We start from the raw sequence: 26,430 nt of genomic DNA, 5'->3' as shown, positions 1-26,430 counted from the left end.
TAAGACTGTTTTGTGCTTTATATTTAGCTGTTCTCCAGTTGTAGTCTAAGACTGTTTTGTGCTTTATGTTTAGCTGTTCTCCAGTTGTAGTCTAAGACTGTTTTGTGCTTTATGTTTAACTGTTCTCCAGTTGTAGTCTAAGACTGTTTTGTGCTTTATGTTTAACTGTTCTCCAGTTGTAGTCTAAGACTGTTTTGCGCTTTAAAGGGATGACTAAATAAGGCAAATGAGGGGTCTATGTTTTCTAACCCTCCTTTATTTGATGAAACAGCTGCCAATCATGCCGCTTGCCCTAGAAACACTTGGAAACACCTGGTGATAGTCACCACCCCCTCCCCTTCCCCCTTCACACATAGGTGAGAATTGCTGTCACTCCAAGACAATGGTACTGCAATGGCCAATAGAAATCAATAAGGGGGGACTAATGCTCTATTCAGGAACACTTTTGTGTCAGTAACGTGCATTTTGAATTAACCAAAGGCTTGCATATTTTGGAGTTGCTTACGAAGGAACTGAACGCGTGTTTTTACGCAAAGAAGTGAGTACACAATTAAAGAACTTCACTAACACTTAACATGTCACACAATTGTTTTGATAGTAATTGAATTTTCTATGACAAAATCTGAACTTATCCTATACCGGAAGAATGTTTTAAAAGGCAACTTAAAAAGGCAAGCACGTTTTTGTGGAAATTTACCTGAAAAACACGGTGTCTTCAGCATTAAATTTCTGGTAAACGGATGCATGTAGATGACTAAAAATTGGTAAGCAGGTATTTGTATTAGTCCTAAGAAATGTTATGTTGATAAATGTACTGTACTTTAAGAATATTTGATGTTATCAAGTAATTTATTTGAGTATGCCCGTTTGGGCTCACCCGCTGGCCCGCTAGGGGGCGTTGGTGCATAAGGGGGTTAACTGTTCTCCAGTTGGAATGTAAAACTGTTTTGTGATTCAAGTTTAACTGTTCTTCAGTTGTACTCTAAGACTTTATGTTTCATTTTCAACATCGCTGTTTGTTATATTTATTTAGAGACCATTATTTTAATTTATAATTATTCACCAGAAAGGAGAACTGCAGAAAACTCTACCCTTAAACAATGAAGAAAATGGTAAATTAATTCATTCATTATAGTACTTTAAGACTCATTTATTGAAATTGAGATAATACGGACATTCATCCAGGGCACAGTTGACTTCACTATCCCAACATACATCACTATCCCATCATGCTTTCACTATCCCATCACACATCACTGTACCATCATGCATCACTATCCCATCATATGACACTATCCCATCATGCTTCACTATCCCAACACGCATCACTGTCCCATATTGCATCTCTATCCTATCATACATCACTATCCCATCATGCATCACTATTCCATCTTTTCTTAACTTTGAATTCAGTAATAAATTCACAGAAATTCCACCTGAGAATCTCCAGTTTACAGTGTGAACTCTTCAGTGCAGCAGACAGCTGCTCCACTCCTGAATCCTGAGTGTCACAATTGCTGAGGTGCAGATCTCTCAGGAAGGACTTTGCTGATGTCACAACAGAGGAGGGACTTTTGCTGCTGTATGCTGTGAGATTATAGCCTGTAAGACTGCAAAGACAGAGAAAATAAGTTTAGTGTTAAAACTGTGTGAAATTAAGGCACATAGAAATAACAAACAACATTCTGTTAACAATAATTATTCATTAATTGCTATTTTTTTACATGAATTGCATACATGTATAATTTCTGTAGACTAAACAATCAAGTGATAAAAAATAAATAGTGAAAGACAGGAAAATTTGCAGACAAAACAAATGAAAAAATAATTATGAAAAACTCAATGCTCTATGGTTAAGGAACTTGACTTGATCAGAAGGTTGCCAGTTCAAGCCCAGTTTATGTTGCTTCTACATTCTTCATGTTTAATTTCAAACACCAACATTGCACTTGTCCAATGTATTAACTTCACCCAGCCTAGATTTTACATTTGTATAATTGAACCTATAATGATAACTGCCTTGTAATTGCTAATTGCTTCTAACCTTGTTACAACACCTTAATTTTTATTATTTAGCCTAATTAAGTTCCAATATTTTGAGTTCAAATTAAGTTAAACAATTGGCCTCTTACTACAGTATTTTTTAATATTACCTTTATAAAATATTCTTTCAGGTTTTTGTTTGTAAAATATTATTTTTCATTCCGGAAAGAACTGACAGAAAGCTTACCTGAGTATCTCCACTTTACAGTGTCTCACCTGAGTATCTCCAGTTTACAGTGTGCTCACCTGAGAATCTCCAGTTTACAGTGTCTCACATGAGTATCTCCAGTTTACATTGTGATCACCTGAGTATCTCCAGTTTACAGTGTCTCACCTGAGCATCTCCAGTTTACATTATGCTCACCTGAGCATTTCTAGTTTACATTGTGCTCACCTGAGTATCTCCAGTTTACATTGTGCTCACCTGAGTATCTCCAGTTTACAATGTGAACTCTTCAACCCATCAGAAAGCAGCTTCATTTCTTCATCTTTTGGTTGCTGATATTGATAAACAGTTCTCTCAGGGGGGGAATTTAATGATGCCAAAGTGGAAAATAGAGCTTTACACAAATCTGTGTCGAGATTACAGTTATGTAGTCTGCAAACACAGATAAAAGCAAATTTAAACAGGGTCTGAGAAATCAAATTTCACAGAAATGGTTTGAACAGCTTGAGAAAGAAAACAAGAAAACAAGCAAGTCAGTCTAAACAAACTAGTATCAGAGATATTGAATTAAAAAACACACAGTTAATTAAATTAATCTCTAATACGTATTATTACCTATTATTCACTTTTTGTTATATAAATAAAATCAATAAAAAAGAGCTACAAAGAACTAGAACTAGACAGAACTAATCAATGTCTGAAAGAGCCTGGAGCAAGTTTGTTAAACAGAAACTCGGGCCTCACAATAATTAGATCTATAATATTAATTAATGAGTCAACAAATCTTGGGTAATTTATAAAAGTATTACTACACAACACATAGATTATTAGAAAAGTGATGTGACTGCATACAAGGAATTAAAACTAAAGTAACAGTTAAAATTATGAGATAACTAAGATATAGTGACAGAACGTATTGATCACATCACATTCGGACTGCCCTCTACCACATGAAATTAAAGGCATAAACAACCAAGACCCACTGTAATCAGATCATCAAACCACAGTCAGAAGTGGTCAGAGATGGATCTTGATTGCATTTAATACAAGTGAAAGTGAAAGTGTATCTGCATACACAAATGGAAACCCATCTGCTCGCTGACTGCAAAAATTACATCTGCTGCCAGTCAAAGCCTTCTTCTGCACCAAGGCAGATGGGACTGACAATCATTACAGAGAGGAACAAATTAGTGTATGAACAGATCCCTGTCTGTCATACCAGCTAGATCATCATGTCCTGGAAAAGTCCTGGAAAATGATCTCTAGAAAATAGTGAGAACCTTGACTGTTTATGCATAGTCACATACCTCCCATTAACACTCATTAAGACTAGTTTTAATTCACAGACACATACCTCCCTATATATATATATATATATATATATATATATATATATGTCATGTTAGTAAAATGTAAAAATGTTGTTTAGTAAAAGCCTTTGTAAGTGAATCACATTCTGGGCTACACTGACAGAAAGAGGGAAGAGACAAAAATGTAAAAAAAAAAAAATGTAAAAAATATTTAAAAACTAAGGGATATTTTCATATTAAAATACATCAAATGATTTTGCTGGTTCTATTTTGCCACCTTGTGGTGTGTTGTGGAGTGAGAGAGTTGAGGGAATACTGGACAATATGGAGGGACACCAAATAAAAAAGGTCTGGGAACAGCTAATCCAGGCTATCAACTCTAAAGCTATGAGGCTTCTTCCATGAGACTGAATGACAGATTTAGCCATCAGTACTCAATTACTAATAGAAATTATTAAATAAATAATAGTTAAACACTCACAGAGCCTTCCCACAGTTTGTAGCAGCTGGGATCAGTCTCCTGTATCCCTCCTCTGATGTGTTGTATTTCTTCAAGTCCAACTCATCCAGCACCTCCTCTGAGGTCAGAATGTAGGCTAGTGCTGAACACTGTCCAGAGCGTCTCTCCTGAGTGTTTCTCTGATTGTACATAGTCCTGAAACTCTCTGGCTGATCTTTCATTTCAGACAGACAGAGGAACAGGTTGATGGATCTCTCATGGGGCAGGTCCTCTGTTCGTATTTGATCTTTGATGTACTGGACTATGTCCGTGATGCTCTCCGGGCTGCTGTGTGTGTGTGTCAGTAGGCCTTGTAGAAGTCTCTGATTGGACTCCAGCAAGAAACGGAGGAAAAGGTCCAGGTGTCCATTCTGACTCTTTAAGGCTTTATCCACTACTATGATCAGCAGCTCATGGAGAGAAACATTCTCAGATCTGCAACTGGACTGTAGCTGAAAATCCTGCAGTGCTGTTATGTTATTGCTGATAAAGCAGTGAAACACATAGAGAGCAGCCAGGAACTCCTGAAAGCTCAGATGTACAAAGCAGTAGACCTTCCTTTGGTAAAGCACAGTTTCCTCCCTAAAGATCTGAGTGCAGATCCCAGAGTACACAGAGGCCTCAGTGACATCAATTCCACAGTCTCTCAGGTCCTCTTCATAGAACAACATGTTTCCCTTCATCAGATGTTGAAAACCAGTTTAGCCAGTTTCAGAATCATGGATCTGTTGGATTCTAGATGTTTCTTTTGATCTCTTTCCTTTTCCCCCTCATATTTCTCATTCTTCATGTTTATCTGTGTGTGCAGGGATTGTATGTACATCTCAGCCAGAGTTTTGGGGATTTCTGTATGAGTTTGTTTTAATATTTCCTGAAGCACAGTGGCTGAGATCCAACAGAAGACTGGTATATGACACATGATGTGGAGACTCTTTGCTGTCTTTATGTGTGAGATGATTTTCTCAGCTTGGTCTTGGTCACTGATTCTCTTACTGAAGTACTCCTCCTTCTGTGGGTCAGTGAATCCCTGTATTTCTGTCACACGGTTGATGTACTGAGGAGGAATTTGATTGGCTGCTGCTGGTCGGGAGGTTATCCAGATAAGAGCAGAGGGAAGCAGCTCCCCTTTGATGAGGTTTGACATCAGCACACCCACTGATGATGTCATGCTTATGTCAGATACTTTAGTACACTGGGAAACGTTCAGTTGAGTTCTGCTTTCATCCAGGCCATCAAAGATGAACACAACTTTGCTCACATCATGTATCTTTGGGTCAAGGTCTTTTATCTCAGGGTGGAAGTCACATAGGAGTCTATGCAGGCTGTACTGGTCACATTTAATCAGATTCAGTTCCTGGAATGGAAGCACAAACATGAAATCTACATCCTGATTTGCTTTTCCCTCAGCCCAGTCCAGAATTAACTTCTGCACAGAAACACTTTTCCTAATGCTTGCAATGCCTTTAGTCAGCACAATTTTGAGCTTTGGCACTTCTGGGCCTTTATCTTCTTTTGGTTCTGTGTGTCTTCAGCCATCACAGCTCTGTTATTCTCTTCCTCCACGTCTACTTCAGGACCTTGTACAGGTTTAAAGATGTCTGAACAGTTGATTGGAGTGTCTTGTACCAGTTGTTTCCTGAGTGTTTTCTCCATCTGCAAAACCTCATGTTCTTCATTCACTCCTTCACTCTCTCCCTCTATGATGTACAGTTGTGTGTAAACCCTGTTCAGGAGAGTTTTATTCTCTTGTGATTTGAGTCCCTCAAATAAACTCTCATACTTGTTCTTCATGCTGGTTTTGTGTGTGTGTAAGACTATGTGCAGGACATCGTCCACTGGTGTCTGAGGGTCCTGCTGTATGGACTCTTCCATGTCTTTGTGTGGGTGTAAAACAGGACCGGTTCTGGATCTCTTTCTGCACTGGGTACAGGCAAAGTCTTCTGATGGAGCAGACTGGTGCCAGAAGCTGCTGATACACTGTCTACAGAGCTCGTGTCCACAGGTGATGGAGACAGGATCTGTCAGAACCTGCTCACACACTCCACACCTGGACACCTGGAGGAGATCATCATCATGCACTCCACACCTGGACACCTGGAGGAGGTCATCCCTCCCCCTGCTAACAGAGACAAAGGAGAAAAGGAGGATGAGAGGAAGAGAAGAGATTCATCAGTAATGGAAAAATACAGGCATACATGGATAAGTAATAATAGAATACGAGACAGGAAGAGATGGAGAAATACACACACATCATAACACTGTGTAGTACAGTCAGACTGAGAGCATATATACACCAACAGTCAGTAACCTCATACAGTAATGATGTTAATAATAAGACTACACAATCATCAAAAATGAGAAAATTAGTATTAGAAAAATTAGAATATATTTTATATTTATGGACTGATCAAATAATGTGTATTATTTAATATTAGAATATGATCAAAAAATATAATCATTCTTATCCTCTCTTAGGAAAGTAGTTCAGGGACAAACAGCCCAGAGAAGACAGTGTGCTTTATTCTATCAAGTCACAAACACATTTCAAAGAAACACGTCTGTTCTGACCCAGACAAAATACAGACACCATAGACACATGAATCTGCAGAAACCTCTCCACTGGCACCCACTTAGATAGATGAAGATTCCTCAAGGTCTCAAGGTGAGGAGACATGTAAGCTCTGGGTATGTATAAGATGACATTTAATGTCGATATAGAGGTATTAACAGTAGGAATCATGTAAGCTCTGGGTAGGTATAAGATGACATTTAGTGGTGATATAGAGGTATTAACAGTAGGTGTTTACAAGACTAAAGCATTTCATTTTATTCCTTCAGGTGCCTTACAGTCAATGTCAGTGTCTCAATGTTAGTGAGATATTTGCTGTCTTACAATCAGTATGTGTCTTTGTGACTGAGATCATATTTACTTACAGTCAGTGTCTCTCTTAGTGAGATGATATTTACTGACTTACAGTCAGTTTCGCTCTTAGTGAGATCATATTTATTGTCTTACAGTCAGTGTTAATGTCTCTCCTACTGAATATTTATTGACTTAGTCAGAGTCTATTAGCACTACATCTACATCACTGTCTCACCTGGGGTCAGTCAGAACTGATCCACCTCTGAATCCAGGAGCATCAAACATAGAGTTGTTACTCTTCAAAGACAGGCAGCTGGTGATGATAAAAACAGTGAAAATAATTCACATCAAGTCAAAATGAAAATCAGGAGAAAAATTTAAGTACTAATGAAAATATTAACAGACATTTGCACTGGAATAAATGAACTTGGATAGTGATGGAGAACTGGACATTAATGAGGAACAGACTGATACAAAGTTAAAGTGAAAGATGCATGCTGAGTGGTACACACTGCAGATGGGGGTGGAGCTAGAGGTGGGCGGGGCTAAAGGTGAGTAGGATTTAACTGTGACATTATTATGATATTTCCTATTAACATCTTAACACAGGCATAACAGGTCATAATACAGACACACCATATACCATATGGCACCTCACCCTCCTCTGGTGTGTACTGCAGAGTGCAGGTTACACAACCCCAGCTGAGTGGCAAATAACACCTCACTGTGTTCTGTTTCCCTATTAGTTATGGAAAAGTACTTAAAAAGTACACATATCACTTAATGAGAGAACTCATTCTCAGAGAACTTAACTCTTTTAATTTGCCCACTGTGTCATACAGGTTATCATTAAAAGGAGGTGTTGTATAACTGGAATCAGTGACTGTCATCATAACTCATTGATCATCATTAACACACCTAACAAATTATCTTAAAATTGTAAAAATGGAGTAGACATTACTGACAGAAAAGAACCCCTCCATCCTTCCAAACCTACAATAATGTCTGAGTCTGTAATGTGTCAGTCACTTTGGGTCAGAGGGCACAGGTCCACTGCTGAATTCAGGAGGGTTCATCATGGACCAGTCACTCTTTATAGACACACAGCTGTGTGCTGGAGACTCTGCTGTCTTTATCCTAATGAAGATGCGGTAAGTGTTGAGTAATTACATCCTTTACTACATCTCATTTATCCTGAATATTCCCTCTTCCTGTTTCCTCAGATTAAGTGCTGATGGAAAGCTCCTCACTTTGGGTCAGAGGTTCCTCCTCCACTGCTGGAGTTTCAATGCTTCATCATGGAGTTGTTCCTCTTCACACACACAGCTGGACACTGGAGATGCTGCTCTCTGCTCCCTGTCAACGGTTCATCCCTCAATAGTAGGAGCAGGACACTGAAACACTGATTATAATGAACCTGATGTCACTGCAGTGTGAGTGTTTCTGGTTGATGACACTATTTCCCTTCTTCTGGAACTCTTAGATATAGTGTTCTACATATACTCCCACATTTATTTGACACTTGTAATCACATGTTACATTAGTGCCATCTTGTGGCGAGTTATCTAACTGCGTATTGACCAGCTTTCTACCAACGTTCTGCTCAGGTTTTACGTTCAGATCAAATGGAGGGAAGATAAGTGTGATTTAAAGTCAGAGATTTTCATTAATAAATCTGCATACAGTAACTTCACCTGAACATGTTAAATATTAATAACTGAATCTACATTTAGTTCAAGTGTTAAGGGCAAAGTCAGATTCTTAAAAAATATATGACTATCAGTGCATGTAAGATTCTACTGGTATCATTGTCCAGCAGACCACACATTGCTTTACTCCTTTAACAGCTACTATACTGTTAGTCTGTATAATGTATTCATGAGAATAAATTCTAAAACTTCATATTTTATTACACCTTTTATTATACCTTTATACATTTTGAAAAATGTTGTCATGGATGTTGTTGTTGTTTTTTTTTAAATAAGCTTAAATGTGGAGTTGCTAATAATAATTGCAGCCACACACATATGGCTGAACATAAAATATACAGCAAATCAAGACCGAACACATCAGGGGAAAAGTATCCAAATAACTCAAAATTAAAGTCTCAGTTTTAGCAGCGTCACAGTGAGGAGTGAGATAAAGATGTCAAAGCAACTCTACATGTCCCTAGAAAAAAACGTTAAATACTGCACCTGACGAGGTTGAGCTGATCCTCACAGCCGTGATACCCATTAAGGACCAATTGTTCCACCAACTATTGTACTCTTAAAAGAAAATAATTCCCCAAGAAGACAAAACATCCCCAATGTTTAATGATCACGAAAAGGACCTTAATAAATAGATACAAGTCTGTTTCTTGTATTCTAAAAACAACACAAGAGAAACTGATCAAATCAAACTGCTGTAAGGTGTATAAGTTTTCTGGAGTTCTCTCTCAACTTATCTGTCTGTTGCAGTTTACACGTCATTACATTTAAACAGTGCACACCTTTAACATCCTGAAATAATTTGAACATTAGCACAAAACTGAACTGAAATGTATCTGAAATGTAAATGGTTGATTGTGCTAATAAGTGGAATCAAATCTTATTTGGTCATTGAAACTTCACCCTTCGATTCTCGACTCAGTGAGCATTTAAGAGGTAAAAACAGAACAAGTTGGATAACATTTCTCAAGCACCAAAAACACCCATCAGCTGTTCCTACAACTACTGGTTGACTCTGTGAAACAAACCAGATTCCTGTGTGGTAACTATTGAATGTTGGCTACAATGGGCAGGATTGTGATGAAGAAAAGTTACTGTGACTCTCTTCACCAGCCCTACGAATCATCTGACCATGACTCTCTCCACAAATGATCAAGCCTCTCTTCATCACCATGAATGGGACAGTTTCAAGAGGCACTGTGCTGTGTTTAACTCTTATGTGATCTACAGAACTTCAGACTGTACTTTAGAACAAATGTATTCAGTAGTTCAATAATACATTTGAACATAATTGCAACATCAGTGACATCTGTATTAATTAACTGAACAAGAGACAGTCAATCTGAGTTTTTACCTGTACACCTGTACACACACTCTCTGTTTCTTCACTGGAGTCCACCTGTACACACACTCTCAGTTTCTGTCTGAACAATAATCTAGCTGCACGTTTTTCTCTTTAGAAGGAATCAAACCAGTATGAGCACATTTCATTACATCACAAGAGTAGAAGAACAAGTCTTGTCTTGTTATAATTATCAAATATCCCTGTGTGTGTGTGTTTATACCATATTTCCCTCTGTGTGTGTGTGTGTATACAATATCTCCATGTGTGTGTGTTTATACTATATCTCCCTCTCTGTCTGTGTTTATACCATATTCAAGTTTCAAGTTTCAAGTTCGGTTTATTCGTCAGATACATAGTCATACACAGTGTAACGCGCAGTGAAATGGTGGAGAGTGCTCTGTCCAAACTGAGGAAGAGAAACAGGGGTGCATAGAGAAAAATATATATATGCAGATAAATATATATATTCTATGTATATACAAAAATATATTAACAATGTATGTACAATATATGTATATTATGATTATATACACAATGTACAATAACGCGCAGTGAAATGGTGGAGAGTGCTCTGTCCAAACTGAGGAAGAGAAACAGGGGTGCATAGAGAAAAATATATATATGCAGATAAATATATATATTCTATGTATATACAAAAATATATTAACAATGTATGTACAATATATGTATATTATGATTATATACACAATGTACAATAACGCACAGTGAAATGGTGGAGAGTGCTCTGTCCAAACTGAGGAAGAGAAACAGGGGTGCATAGAGAAAAATATATATATGCAGATAAATATATATATATTCTATGTATGTACAAAAATATATTAACAATGTATGTACAATATATGTATATTATGATTATATACACAATGTACAATGTATATGGTTGGGTATATATGTACACAATCTACAGAATGTACAGATCCATTTTGTATAATAACATATCTACAGTTGTTGTGTAACAGGGTAATTGAGTATAAATCTATATATACAGATGTACAGATATACAGTCATGTTACATGGTGGTGGTGGTCCCCACAGTTTATCAGTTTCCCTGATTCAGGGCCCGAATGGCCTGTGGGAAGAAGCTCCTCTTCAGCCTCTCTGTCTTGGTCTTCAGGGAGCGGAAGTGCCTCCCTGACCTCAACAGAGAGAAGAGTCTATTGTTGGGATGGGTGGGGTCCTTCACAATTTTCCTGGCCTTGGTCTGGCACCGCTTGTAGTAGATGGTCTGCAGGTCAGGAAGTTCCGTGTGAGTGATGCGCTCTGCTGAACGCACTACCCTTTGGAGTGCTTGTCTGTCCTGCTTGGTGCTATTCCCAAACCAGACTGTGATGTTTCCCGTGAGGATGCTCTCGATAGTGCAGGTGTAGAAGTTCAGCAGTACCTTGGAGGGCAGTCTGAAGTCTCTTAGGCGTCTGAGGTGGTAAAGACGCTGACGAGCCTTCTTTGCCAGGGAGTTGGTATGGCAGGACCAGGACAGGTCCTGCGAGATGTGAACTCCAAGGTACCTGAAACTATCTACTCTCTCCACCGTGGTTCCACTGATCCTCACAGGTTGGTAGTGCCGCACCTGCTTCTTGCTGCAATCCACGATCAGCTCCTTTGTCTTACTGACGTTTAGGAGGAGATTATTTTCCTGGCACCAGTTTTCCAGGTGTTTAATCTCCTCCAGGTAGGTCCTCTCGTCGTTGTCTGAGATCAGACCCATGACAACGGTGTCATCAGCAAACTTGACAATGATGTTAGAGCTGGAAGTGGCTGTGCAGTCGTAGGTGTACAGTGAGTAGAGCAGGGGGCTTAGGACACAACCCTGAGGAGCTCCAGTGCTGAGGGTGAGGGTGGATGAGGCGCAGTTGCCCACTCGTACTGATTGTGGTCTGTCTGTTAGGAAGTTGGAGATCCAGTCGCACAGGGATGTATGCAGTCTGTAGTCGACAAATAGCATTTTAACATAATTTCCCCTCTCTTCGTCCAGGTGAGTCAGTGTAGTGTGGAGCAGATGTGCAATTGCATCGTCAGTGGAGCGGTTGTGGCGGTATGCAAATTGCAGTGGGTCCATGGAGGCTGGCAGTGAAGATGTGATGAAGTCTCTGACTAGCTTTTCAAAGCACTTCATCACGACTGATGTGAGGGCGACAGGGCGGTAGTCATTGAGGTCGGAGGGTCGAGGTTTCTTCGGGACGGGGACGATGGTGGACCGCTTGAAGCTGGACGGGACGATACCGAGCGTCAGGGAGAGATTGAACATGTCGGTGAATACCAGGGCTAGCTGATCTGCGCAGGCTTTGAGGACCCTCCCGCAGATACCGTCTGGTCCCATCACCTTCCTGGTATTCACCGTTTTAAACACTCTCCTCATGTCACTCTCCCTCTGTGTGTGTGTTTGTGTCTGTGGGTGTGTTTATACCATATCTCTCTATGAGTGTTTGTTTATACAACATCCTCACAGAAACAGACATGGTGGGAACAGAAGACTCAGCAACAAACATGGAAGCAGATCCAGAAAACAAGAGAAACAACCATAAGCACAAGACAGACACAAATACAAATATGTAAACACTATGAATACTGTAATAGGTGTATTAATACTGCGGGAGTTAACATCACTGTACAAGTGTTTAGATAACATTGGATGGGTAATGTTAGCAGTTCGGATCACTACACTAACAGTGTAGGTGTTCATTCAGCACTTCAGGTCACTACACTAACAGAGTAGCAGGTTGTTCTGTTTAGGTTCTCAGACACAACCACTTGTCATCACCAGAAACCAGTTTAGCTGCTTGAAAAGAATGAAACATTTTCTATCAACATGTGTTGTGTGAGACAGAGAGAGATCCATCATGTTGTAGTGCTGCTGTCACATATCTGTGTGAGAGAGAGAGATGGAGAGAGAGATAGCAGGGGTACAGAGAGAGAGATGGAGACAAAGAGCGAGAGAGACAGAGAGAGAGAGAAATTGAGGGAGTACAAAGAATGAGCACTCAGATGATTTGGCTTCAGTTCAAGTTCTGAATAACAGTTTGGAATTTGCACACAGCAGTTTTCATTACCAGAAACCAGTTCAGCTGGTCTGTCTTTTATCTTTTGACTCTGAACACCTCAGGGGAGCTGTTAGCATTTTAGCTCTGGAGCCAGAGTGAAGTGAAACTTTTCACCATGTGATGGAGCTACTCTCCACCACGGTGTTCATATGGACTCTGTATTAGAGATACACATATGCTGTGTATGTATATATTTATATATGTGTGCATATAAATTAACACACACAGGAATTGTTTGGTCAGACTTTATTGATGCAATTTATTGAGTGATGTGATTAACATGCACAGACTAAAGTGTTATTTAGTGTAAATACTTGTAAATACTAAATTTTCCTTTTTGAATATTTTTGTTTTATCTTTTTTTTTTTTTTTTTTTTTTTTCACTAGGAGCCAATAAACACATTTTCTTTTGTATCCACTTGGAATGTAACCAAAGAGAAGCTGGAATTATTTGGTGGGATACTGGTATTTGAAAAGGTGGGATATGATCCTGAGAAGCAAGGGAATTACAGACAGCTCAGGACAAGAATAGTGATGGAGGAACCTTCAGCAGCAGGTCTGACAGCTGCAGCAGCAGGAGGACCAGCAAGGACAGAGTGAGGATGATGCTGAAGAAGGAGTCGGTGTTCAGATAGGAGGTGATGAGGAGCAGAGAGTAGCACTGGGCTTCAGAAACTGCATCCCTTAACTCCAGATGATGACAGTGAGCACTTCTTGGCAACTTTCAGGCAGATTGCTAAAGTGCTAAAGTAATTTATTGATTGAAACACAGGGAATCCAAACTCATCCAATTCAAAAGCGTGCTGTGGTATTAGGTAACTGAGATGATAAAATATGCATAGATGTCATTGGGTTTCTATGGGAGCACCAGATGAATTTAAGTCTAGAAATCAGACTGAAGCAGGTTTTGAGTCTTCCTTGTTTTGGTGGGTTAATAAGAATGTTGACTGGATTAACTATATTTATTACAATCAACAACGATTTATTAAGTACACCTATGTTGCTTTGTCAGCTATTACTGAACAGTTACCAGCCTCCTCAATATTGACTTGGACAAATTATGTGGTTTTGGATATGCTGTTGGCTGAACGAGGGGTGTTTGTGTTATGTTTGGTGAGTTATGTTGTACATTTATTCCAAACAATACTGCTCCTAATGGTTCTATTACAAGAGTATTGTCCAAATTAGAGTCATTATGCAATGAATTAACCGAGAACATTGGTGTTGATAACAGTATTACTGGATGTGAGTGATGAGTGAGTGACGATGGTCAGTTGAGGAAGGCATGTGACCGAGGACGGGTAGGATCCTGGGTGTGCACTGGGACGATCTAACACAGGCACTGTGGCAGTACTGGCTTGAGCTCCTTGTGGCAGCCAAGTCCACGTATCCCTTGATGTATGGCCAGAACAAATGATTCGTCTGAGGGTTCGTCCTTTGTGCCTCAGTTTTGGAGGTGTGGCCTACATGTTCAGCAGTCTCATGAATGCAGTGGATGGGTTTTAATAAAGAGGAGCAGGAGAAATGAGGAAGGAGCTTTATCAAGTGTTTATTTTGTTTAATTTTTTTTTTGTTTGTTGAGTAGTTTTTTCATTTATTTATTTACTTTTATGGCATTTAGCAGATGCTCTTATCCAGAGCGACTTACAAAAGTACTCTGCTGTATGGACAGCAAGTGGGGGTTCATTCCACTATCTTGGAGCCAGGACAGAAAATAGTCTTGATGCTTATCATCCACAAGACCTAAAGCGAGGGATTTCAAGCCGAGCCTTTCTTGAGGTTCGAAGTACTCTAGGTACGGATCGGGCTTTGACCATTGACCTCATGTATGAAGGGGCTGGACCATTTTTGGCTTTGTAGGCAAGCATCAAGGTTTTAAATCTGATGTGCGCATCTACAGGGAGCCAATGAAGGGAGCGCATCAGTGGAGTAACATGTGAACTTTGGAAGATTGAAGACCAGTCGTGCTGCTGCATTATGGACAAGTTGTAGAGGTTTGATGGCTCTTAGAGAAAGACCAGCAAGTAGCGAGTTGCAGTAGTCTAGCTTTGAGATCACAAGAGACTGCACAAGCACGTGGACAACTTCCTGTGAGAGAAAGGGTCACATCCTTTGTATGTTACAAAGGAGGAATCTGCAAGACTGGAACAAGAGCTGAGAATGACAACTGGTTGTCCAAATTTATGCCCAGGCTACGGGCAGCTTTGGATGGTGATACCAGGGACTTCTCAAAGGAAACAGTGAGGTTATGCTAAGGGGTGAGAGTACCTGGAATGAACACAAGCTTGGTTTTAGGGTTGAGCTTCAAGTGGTGGGCTGTCATCCATGACGCGATGTCAGTTAAGCATGCTTATACACGTCTGGAGACCTGTGTGTCAGAGGGTGGAAAAGAAAGAAATAATTTTATGTCATCAGCATAGCAGTGGTAGGAGAAACCATGAGAAGATATTACATCACCAAGAGAATGAGTATACAAAGATTAGAGAAGGGGGCCCAATACTGAACCTTGTGGAACACCAGGGGAGAGTGTATACAGTCTGGATGTGGATCCTCTCCATGTCACCTGATAGGACCGTCCCTCCAGATGGTTTCAGTCCTATCTCCAAGCAGAGCCAGTCACACCAAGCCTGGAGAGAACAGAGAGAAGAACATTGTGGTTCACTGTGTCAAAGGCTGCTGAAAGGTCTAGAAGACTCAAAACAAATGACAGTTTGGCAACTTTAGCAAAATGAAGTTTCTCAGTCACTGCTATGAGGGCCATTTCTGTAGAATCTGCCAGTTTGTAGCCAGACTGATTGGTATTATGCAGCTGGTTGTGAGTGAGAAAAAGAGACAATTGATTATAAACTGCTTGTTCAAGGGCTTTTGAGAGGAAAGAGAGAAGTGATACTAGTCTGTAGTTGGTAACACTGGAGCTCTCAAGTGTGGCCTTCTTGAGGATTGGTACCACCCTGGCGGTTTTGAATGCAGTAGGCACATATCCAGAAGATAAGGAGTTGTTGATGATGAAAGATGAAAGGAAGCAGATCTCTTGCGATTGTCTGGAACAGAAGGAATTGGATCCAGTGGACATGTAGTCAGATTGCTGGAAGTCAGGAGTTGAAGAATTTCATCTGAGGAGAGAGGAGAAAAAGAAGTCAGAGTGGTAGATGCTGGGGAATGCACATTGGTTGGAGGAGTGAGAGCAGAGGAAAAGGACTGGCGGATTGCTGCAACCTTCTCCTCAAAGAAGGTGATAAAATCCTCTGGAGTAAGAGATGAGGAAGGAGGGGGAGGATTAAGTAGAGAAGAAAAAATAGTGAAGCGCTTGCATGGATCAAATGCTGATGATTCGAATTTCTCTCTGTAGTAGGATGACTTTGCAGATGTTACTTCCAGTGAGAACTTGGAACAGAGAGACTTGTATGAGCTAAGATCTGAATCTACGTGAGATTTCCTCCACCACCTTTCTGTAGTCCTTAGTTCTCTCCTGTGGCACTGAAGTGTTTCTGTTAGCCAGGGGGCAGGTGGGGAAGACTTAGCAGGTCTAGGAGAGAGGGCACAGAAGATTCACTGATAAGTGTAGAAATTAAAGTATTTGTAACTGTATCCAAAGAGAGAGAGGATAGAGAGTCAGGGTGAGGAAGGGTGGACAAAATAGTAGAAGTAAGGGAAGAGGACTTTTTACGCCATTTTAAACTGACATACAAACAGTTTTATTTTTCTCTCTTGTAAAATATGCTGCAAAAACTGTAAACCATAAAAAATAGAGAAAAATAACGCCGTACTTTGTGACATAAAACTTTCAAAATGCCGCTTTTTTTCCCGCCATTTTACAAACAAAACGCGTTTCGTTTGAGGTGAATTTTGACCACTTTGGCTTTCCATATTCGTAACACAATCGTAGTTAGCTCACTTAATATTTTATTCCAGTTTTCATATGATGAGGAACCTGTGTTTGGTTCCTTCTTCTAATGGAAGAGCACTGCCAGTAATGCAGTTGTTATGTATTCTTACCGTTGTCTTGTATCTTTATCTCCTCTGCATGGCATTTATTTAATATAAAATGTCAACGATCAACTGTCATGTAACCTGCAACGCTAATACACATTTACTGTTAGGCGGTGTTCTTCACACCATGTAGTTTTCTGATACAGGTTTACCAAATACAGCTAAACAAATTGTTCCACAATACTTGAAACAAACAAATAAACACACACACACACACACACACACACACAGCATTCAGCCATTAAGAAGATTCTTTATTTGTCATATGCACAACATGCTATGGACGTCCACACACTTACATGCTTATTGTGAGGCTGATTATCTAAATTACAATCATCTGTAAGTTAGATCTACAAAGTGGTTTGTTAAGTTCCGACATGTTTCAATGTGCCGACATAGTGGAGATTTACTCAGCCGTAAAACAAGTCCGTGTAGGAGGGACTGTGAATCCATTGGCTGTATAGACTACTGTATGATTGGCTGCAGCAAAATGATGGACAGCTAACTTTGCCTGCTGATTGGCTTAATGAAAATGACTGTTATAAAAACTCGGTTGTGTAATTGTCTTCAGTCGAAAATGTTTGACATGTGCTCCGCCCTCCACTTACCCACAGGTGTTCCTGTAGTCTCACCTTTCTCAAGAAAACGCAAGTATTTTCTGAACAGTCGCCGTTGTTGAAGGTTGAGCGGGTTGAAGATACCGTGAAATATTTTAAACGCGTGTAAGTTCATTCTATTTGTAAAAATGCGATGTCGGTGCAGTTTAAATAACGTGTTTTGTAAGTACATAGTTCTGTGTTTAGGTTAATTCGTAGGTCAACCCAAAGGTGGATTAAATGTAAAGATTAAAGTCCTGGTGAAGTTACGCAAATAAAATGGCTAACGCCCAGTATGATAGCATTGCTATATTTAAAATAAAGGGGCCAGATATATATTGTCAGATATTGTAAAACTCGATTTCAAGTCTTAGTTAGTCAATGATATTTCCAAATGCTCCCAGTTGAAATTCCTCTGGCCTAAACTCAAAGTTGCTGCTGTAACGTCTGTTTTTTTACAGTTAGTTTTCTGTTCAGTTTCAGCCGTTTTTTAGTGTTGTCCAAATCCTCAGTGGACAGTTCAGATCCCCTGTATAGTTAATTATCTGTATTAATAACTATAGTTTGGGATCGGACGGTCAATACTGACGTTTCTACGCTTGTTTCGAGTTTCTGAAACGCAGCGTTTTGAAACACTGATCCGAAGTGTGGATAGAAACAGCCATGTCACGTGACCACGGCTAAACGAAGCTTGTGTTTCTGCAGGTGTCATACAGAACCTGCCGCTCCTGTCTTTGACTGACGGTGTCTGAAACAAATCTGATCACACATCTGTCTCAGTCACAAACTCTATGAATGCTTATAAGTCAACAAAACACACCCAAACTTTGAGGGTTTTGTGAGGAGAGAGAAGTTGAGAAATGGAGAGATTCAGTGTTAGGCCATATTGAGTGATAGGCTAGTGAGAGACATCTAGTGAGCAGTAGGTAGGATAGATATAGTGACATTAATATATAGAGAGTGTATGTAGAGAGAGATCCTCTGGTTTACTGACAGGAGTGATGTGCTGTACATCCACACATTTATATAATGGTAAAAACACCTGTGCATGACAGCAAAAAGTGTACTATGTGAATTAAACTTTTCCAAGACTGATGAATTTGGGAAGAGAAGAAGCCCCAAAAACAGGACAACTAATATTTTATAATATTAATAATAATAATAAATATATATTAATAAATATAATGTGAGACATTGTTCCTTTATTTTACTTTATTGATCTTAATTATCTATAATCATAATTATCTACTTTCACAACACTTCCTTCTGCCGTAGATGAAACGTTCCACACAGAAAATTCAGTAAATAGGTCTGCACTTCATAGACTACAGAGTACATGTGAACCCACAGATCCCATGTGATTATTTCTCCCAGTAAACATATTGGCCTTTTGTTAATAAATTATTTCCAAATGTCATGATTTATTCATGAAACTGAAAATTTGAATTTGAAATGCCTTACAGAACACAACAGAAAAGAGAAACATTTATTGAAACACACTGTTGATTACAATCTCAACTTGCTCTATCTGACAATCTTTTTTTCTTTGATTGTTGTACGGTAATTTCTCTGAAATATTTAAAAATAATTTGTATCGATAACCTGGCATAACCCACCTGAATAATATCTAGGCTAAGTAGTTTGTTGTTTCACAGAATAGCATTACCAAGATGTTAGCAAAAGTGGCTAGTAGGTGTCACTGAGGAAATGAGTGTTGGGTTGTTTTTTAAACAACCACCTGCAGTGCACCATAAATGTAGTGAATAACTGATGTACACTGATTAAGGGACTGTGATGTTTGGTGGGCAGTTGTAGCTCAGTGGATAAGGTACTTGACTTGTAATTGGAAGGTTGCTGGTTCAACCCCACCACTGCCCAGTTTCCACTGTTGGGTATCTGATCAAGATCCTTAACCTCAGTTGCTCAAGTTGCTCAGTCATAATTGTAAATTCTTTTGGATAAATGCATCAGCTAAATTCCATAAATGTTGTAAGGTTCAGTATCACTATTTCAGCTGAACCCATCAGTGACAAAATGTTAACGAAACAGAATAAACAAATCCTGTGCTGAAGAAATAAGCATTACAGGACTTCAATCAGTAATTTTTTACTGTTAAAATGGGAACATGGACATAGCTGTAGAGCTAGGTATTATTAAAGTCACAACATAACATAACACAACTCAAACTATAAATTATCACTGAAGTGCCTTACTTGTATATTGTGATTGCATCGCTGGCCTACTTTGTTCCAGAGAGTTTCCGTGATGAAAGGTCATAGTTTTATATTTCTATCACAGACTAGTGTTGATAGATTCTGTTTGTTGTCTGATTAACGTACCCTACGTAGTGTTTTATATAGACCCGTCTGTGTGGGGGAATGTGAGTCAGTGAGTAGACCATTACAGACACAGCCTGGGTTTATATTTGACTCATTGTCTTTGGGGTGTGTGTGTGTGTGTGTGTGTGTGTGTGTGTGTGTGTGTCTCTCAGAAATGATGCGGTTGCTCCTCTTCCTGTTGTGCATGTTGGACCTTTACAGTGTTGATTTGCACCTCTCGAATTTTGTGGAGAGTCATATGTGATTAGTGTCAGACTGTCATTCTCTGATTTTTTTAGGGGTTATTGTTGGCCCTGCATTGCCACCTACAGTTCTGGAGAAGACTGCATGGATAAACGCACTTGTATAAATACATCTCAACTCTCCACAGATTTACATGCCATACGCATCACTAGTATAATACATGTGCTGTCGACAGCTTAATACACCATATGCAGTGAAGGTCTTTAAATCAAGTACATTTAAGTTGATAAGTCAATGTAAATATGATGATGATTTTACACTTGAATTTCTTTGTCATTGGGTGTGTTAAGTACTGGTTGTGCTGGATATTTGGGGTTATTTGATGCTTTAGAAGTTGATGGTCAAGTTGCCTGTGCTTTAAAACAGAGTGCACATATACGAGCCATTTTGGTATACTAATATATATATATATATGAGAGAGAGAGTGTGTAACATATGTTCTCGTCCACATGTGTTGCTTACATATTTTATTTTAGATATCTGTATTTTTATATCTTCTTTTTTTTTTTTTACTTCATGTTTCAAGTTTGACATCATACTTTTTATTTTTTAATATGTTGATGTGAGTTTTATCGGGCATTGATTCAGTGTTGATTCACTGTGTGTATGAACTATTGACAGCGAGCAGAGAGCAGCATCTCCAGTGTCCAGCTGTGTGTGTGTGTGAAGAGGAACAACTCCATGATGTGTGTGGTTGCTGAAGGGCAGGTGTGTGTGTGTGTGTGTATGGTTGCTGAAGGTTAGGTGTGTGTGTGTGTGTGGTTGCTGAAGGGCAGGTGTTTCTAATCAATTGTCCATTGAGTGCAGGTACCAGGTGGAGTTGATTGGGTAAGAATGTTGTGGCTGTAATTGATTGTTCCATAATGTGATTTTTTTTTTTTCACTATTCATCAGGAGGGGGAGCCAGAGAGCAGCAATTCCAGCTATGTGTCTATGAAGAGTGATGGGACCATGGATTATCCTCCTGACCTCAAAAGTGGACCTGTGACCTCAATCCTACGGTGAGTGACACATTACACCCTCAGGTTGTTTCCTAAGTGGGGTGGATTTGTTCCTCCAAGTGTGTGAGGGAGTGATGTTCCCCCCAATATTACAACAATCATACCCAAGTAAACAATATCACCATTCTACAGGTCAAACTAATAAGAGGGGTTCACCACAGGTGTGTTTTAGTTTTAGGAGAAAAGGAGTGTGGTATGTTTGTATGGCTGACAGACAGGTGTGTGTGTGTGTGGGTGCTGAAAGACAGGTGTGTGTGTGTGTGGGTGCTGAAGGGCAGGTGTGTGGGGGTGGGTGCTGAAGGGCAGGTGTGTGGGGGTGGGTGCTGAAGGGCAGGTGTGTGGGGGTGGGTGCTGAAGGGCAGGTGTGTGGGGGTGGGTGTTTCTTGTTGCTGAAGTGCAGGAAGGTGTGTGGGTGTGGTTGCTGAAGGGCAGGTGTTTCTAATCAAGTGTCCAGTGAGTGCAGTTACCAGGTGGAGTTCATTGGGTAAGAATGTTGTGGCTGTAATTGATTGTTCCATAATGTGATTTTTTTTTTCACTATTCATCAGGAGGGGGAGCCAGAGAGCAGCAATTCTAGCACCCAGCTGTTTGTCTATGAAGAGTGATGGGTCCATGGATTATCCTCCTGACCTCAAAAGTGGACCCGTGACCTCAGTCCTACGGTGAGTGACACATTACACACTCAGATTGTTTCCTAAGTGGGGTGGATTTGTTCCTCCAAGTGTGTGAGGGAGTGATGTTCCCCCCAATATTACAACAATCATACCCAAGTAAACAATATCACCATTCTACAGGTCAAAGTAATAAGAGGGGTTCACCACAGGTGTGTTTTAGTTTTAGGAGAAAAGGAGTGTGGTATGTTTGTATGGCTGACAGACAGACAGGTGTGTGTGTGGGTGTGGTTGCTGAAGGGCAGGAGGGTGTGTGGGTGTGGTTGCTGAAGGGCAGGAGGGTGTGTGGGTGTGGTTGCTGAAGGGCAGGAGGGTGTGTGGGTGTGTGTGTGTAAGGGCTGGTGTGTGTGTGTGTGTGGGTGCAGAAGGGCATGTGTGTGTGGGTGCTGAAGGGCAGGTGTGTGTGCGGGGTTGCTGAAGGGCAGGTGTGTGGGTGTGGTTGCTGAAGGGCAGGTGTGTTTGGGGGTGGGTGTGGTTGCTGAAGGGCAGGTGTGTTTGGGGGTGTGTGTGGTTGCTGAATGGCAGGGGTGTGTGTGTGTGTGGTTGCTGAAGGGCAGGGGAGGTATGTGTGGTTGCTGAAGGGCAGGGGGGGGGTTTGGTTGCTGAAGTGCAGGGGTGTGTGTGAGTTGTGATGTGATAGTGCCGTCAGGACGCTTCACCCCTGATTATCCTGCCTGCTGCCCTACAGCCGCTCTGTTACACCTCTCTCTCTGTTCTGGTGCCCTCTGTTCTGTGTGGATGGGGTGCATATAATTGATTAGGTTCCAGTGTTCATTTTCTTGTGTTCATTTCCCAGTAACCGGTGAAGCACCATTCACATAAACATTATTCTACATCACCAGAGTGAGGGCCAGGGGCAGCTTCTCTGGTTATTCTGCTCTACTGTCAGTACGGTGTTTGGGTTGAAGCCGTGTATCACATCATCATCAGCATCATGTACACAACCATGAATTTAACTTGGATGTTTATAAACTGTAGATTATCCATTAAAGTCTTTGTTTTGTTTGTCCACAATGACCAGAAGAAGCCTGTAAACATTTCTAAAGAAAAGCTGGAGTCAGTGTTCAAGGTGTGTAAGTGTGTGTGTGTGTGTGTGTGAGAGGAGGGAAGGGTCTTTATCATTAGAGTGTGTTTAGATCACAGATCATGATGAGACTCTGTGGTTTACTGGTTCATGCTTTACTTTAATGGCTTTTTTGTAATTTAACTGATAATGAACAAAACTCAAACTTCACAAACTATTATAACTTTATAAAATTAACTAATATTTAAACTTTAAGATACAGCCCAGTTAATGTGATGCTTATGTTCTTTTATAAACCATATTGTCCACATGACCACCCAATCCCCCTCAGTTCAGCCCTCTCATGTTTAATGGATCATCCTGTGTTAAAAAGATCTGTATATAACACTAATTTTACTGATACTGTTTATTCAGGAGCTGGAGGACAAAATCATCTCTCTGGTGAAGAATGAGCTGAAGAGATTTAAGAATCTACTGAGCTCAGATTACCCAGCATGCACTGAGAGACAGGTGGAGGATGAGGAGGATCAGAGCAGTGTCAGAGAGGGGGCACTGAAGATCACACTGCACGTCCTGAGGAAGATGAACCGGACAGACCTCGCTAACACACTACTGACCAGTAAGAGTTCTGGGTCATGACATTATCACATTTAGCAGGTGCTTTTATTGAAGAAAAAAAAAATTGAGTACAATTCAAGCAATTGAGAGCTAATGGTCTTGCTCAGGGGCCTAACACTGGCAACTTTGTAGTGGTGGGGCGTGAACTGACAACCTTCTGATTGTTGGTACAGTACATTAACTGCTGGACTATGTATCATGTGTTTGCAGAATGCTGTTTTGAGGATACATTGTTATTCTTTAGGGCTGAGATTTAATTTGACTAATGAGATTTGACCACAAATCACTGGCAGATGTTGATCTTTTTTTTTTCTATGTCCATATACCCCCCCCCCCCCCGAGTATCAGAGTATCAGAGTATATGTTCATGAATGAATCATATGAAAGTTTGGATACAATCACCATCAAGTTTACTCACAAGCGGAATAGTTCAAGTGGTCAGACACCAGTGATCAGACCTCAAACCAGCCCATCTAACCATAAACTCAACCCAAAACCTAATCCTAACTCACCCTGGCCCTAATCCTGACTCAAACCCTATCCGAAATCCAGTTAAAATCCAGCTGTCAACCGCATGTCTATAACATCTTGTTGAGTATGTATTATTCCTGTTATATGTTCTCAAGTTCACATCTGCAGATATGAGCTTTGATACTCCAAATAAAGTGAAAAGCTACTGAATTCATCAGATTATAAACAGATTTTATTTAAAGAGTTAATTAAAACACTACTGAATTAATTAATCTACTGAATGTCTTCAGATGCTTCACTTCTGTTACATCACTGATGTGTTACTGGGGGTCTTTTGAGCGTTTATTTAATGTTAAAAGCATCACTTAAAAGAAAGTGTCACTTTATTCTTTGTAACTGAGATTGGAACACAGGTCCTATCTCACAGATCACAGGTTGTTTTCTACACCCCGTCCAGTCTGCGTTGTAGATCTCCTCAGTCAGGTGATAGTTACCAGTGTGTGTGGTGGAACCTCAGCTGGTTTCTAACTACTGACCATTCGGTTTTATTGATAACCAGTAAATATTATCAACAAAATAATGTATAATACAATGTCTGTCAAGCTTGAAATTTAAGGTTTTCAGTCCTTGAATTGACTAAGATTTACTACTGGAAGTTTCATCCCCAATCTAGCAGGAATGAACAGGAATCTATTTATAACGATCTGTGCATCTCTTTTCCTGTAACTCCTGTAATGAGTCTTTTATGAATGAACCTGAATCTAAAAAAGATTAGAATGTGTTCTGTTGTCTTCCTCTTTTATCAGAACTGGCCCCTGCTTGCCACAGAAAGCTCAAATCCAAACTGAGGGACAAATGTCAGAAGATTCATGAAGGAATCTCACAGCAGGGAACCACAGCACTTCTGAATGAGATCTACACAGAGCTCTACATCACAGAGGGAGGGAGCGGAGAGGTCAATAATGAGCATGAGGTGAGACAGATTGAGACATCGTCCAGGAGACCAGCAACACAGGAGACACCCATCAAATGCAGTGACATCTTTAGACCCTTACCAGGACAAGACAAAGCCATCAGAACTGTGCTGACTAAAGGAGTGGCTGGAATTGGCAAAACAGTCTCTGTGCAGAAGTTCATACTGGACTGGTCTGAAGGAAATGTAAATCAGGATGTTCTCTTCAGATTCCCACTTCCTTTTAGGGAGCTGAATTTGCTGAAGGAGAAAAAGTTCAGTCTGGTGGAGCTTCTTCATCACTTTTTTCCAGAAACATGTGAATTAAAACCTAAACATTATACAAACTACAAAATTCTGTTCATCTTTGATGGTCTGGATGAGTGTAGACTTCCTCTAGCTTTCCAGAACAATGAGAGATCGTGGGATGTAACAGTCGACCTCAGTGGATGTGCTGCTGACAAACCTCATCAAGGGGAATCTGCTTCCCTTTGCTCTCCTTTGGATAACCTCTCGACCAGCAGCAGCCAATCAGATCCCTCCTGAGTGTGTTGACCAGGTAACAGAGGTAAGAGGGTTCAGTGAACCACAGAAAGAGGAGTATTTCAAGAAGAGAATCAGTGATCAGGGCCTGGCCAACAGAATCATCACACACATGAAGTCGTCAAAAAGCCTCTACATCATGTGCCACATTCCAGTCTTTTGTTGGATTGCAGCCACTGTTTTAGAGAGAATGTTGGGTGAAGCAGAGAGTGGAGAGATCCCCAAGACCCTGACTCAGATGTTCACACACTTCCTGATCTTTCAGCTCAGACACAAGGACCAAAAGTATGGAGGAAGTATGAAAGGACAAAAAAGGACTCACACAAATCACATGAAAAAACATGTTTTGGCACTGGGAAAACTGGCTTTCCAACAGCTAGAAAAAGGCAACCTGATCTTCTATGAGGAAGACCTGAGAAACAGTGGCATTGATGTCAGAGAAATGACAGTATATTCAGGAATGTGCACTCAGATCTTCAGAGAGGAGTTTGAGCTACAGCTGGGGAAGGCGTTCAGCTTTGTTCATCTGAGTGTTCAGGAGTTTCTGGCTGCTTTATATGTGTTTATTTCCTTCATCTCCACCAACACCAATTTGCTGCAACAGAAACACGCTGGATTTTTCAGTATTTTCAAAACCCCAATATCTGTCTTCCTCAACAGTGCAGTGGACAAGGCCTTACAGAGTCAAAATGGACACCTGGACCTTTTCCTCCGCTTCCTTCTGGGTCTCTCACTGGAGTCCAATCAGACTCTTTTGCAAGGCCTACTGACACAGACAGGAAACAGCTCTCCCAGCAAAGAGGAAACAGTCAAGTACATCAAGGAGAAAATCAGTGAGAATCCCTCTACAGAGAAATCCATCAATCTGTTCCACTGTCTGAATGAACTGAATGATCATTCTCTAGTGCAGGAAGTTCAAACATACCTGAACAGAGGAGCTAACCGTCATAGAGCCAGACTGTCTCCTGCTCAGTGGTCAGCTCTGGTG

The 26,430-nt window shown here is 40.4% G+C and overlaps 3 pseudogenes; 1 reads left to right on the top strand and 2 right to left on the bottom strand.

Annotated features, from left to right (window-relative positions):
* Positions 1–26,430, bottom strand: part of LOC118241459 — a 239,885-nt pseudogene that overhangs the window by 3,902 nt on the left and 209,553 nt on the right.
* LOC118241369 lies at positions 3,906–5,815 on the bottom strand (annotated as a pseudogene).
* Positions 5,835–25,523, top strand: LOC118241427 (annotated as a pseudogene).

The sequence above is a fragment of the Electrophorus electricus genome, chromosome 5 (genome assembly GCF_013358815.1).
Source record: "Electrophorus electricus isolate fEleEle1 chromosome 5, fEleEle1.pri, whole genome shotgun sequence".
Lineage (NCBI taxonomy): Eukaryota > Metazoa > Chordata > Actinopteri > Gymnotiformes > Gymnotidae > Electrophorus > Electrophorus electricus.
Note: the sequence above shows the minus strand (reverse complement) of the source record. Positions and strands in the feature narration are given on the sequence as shown.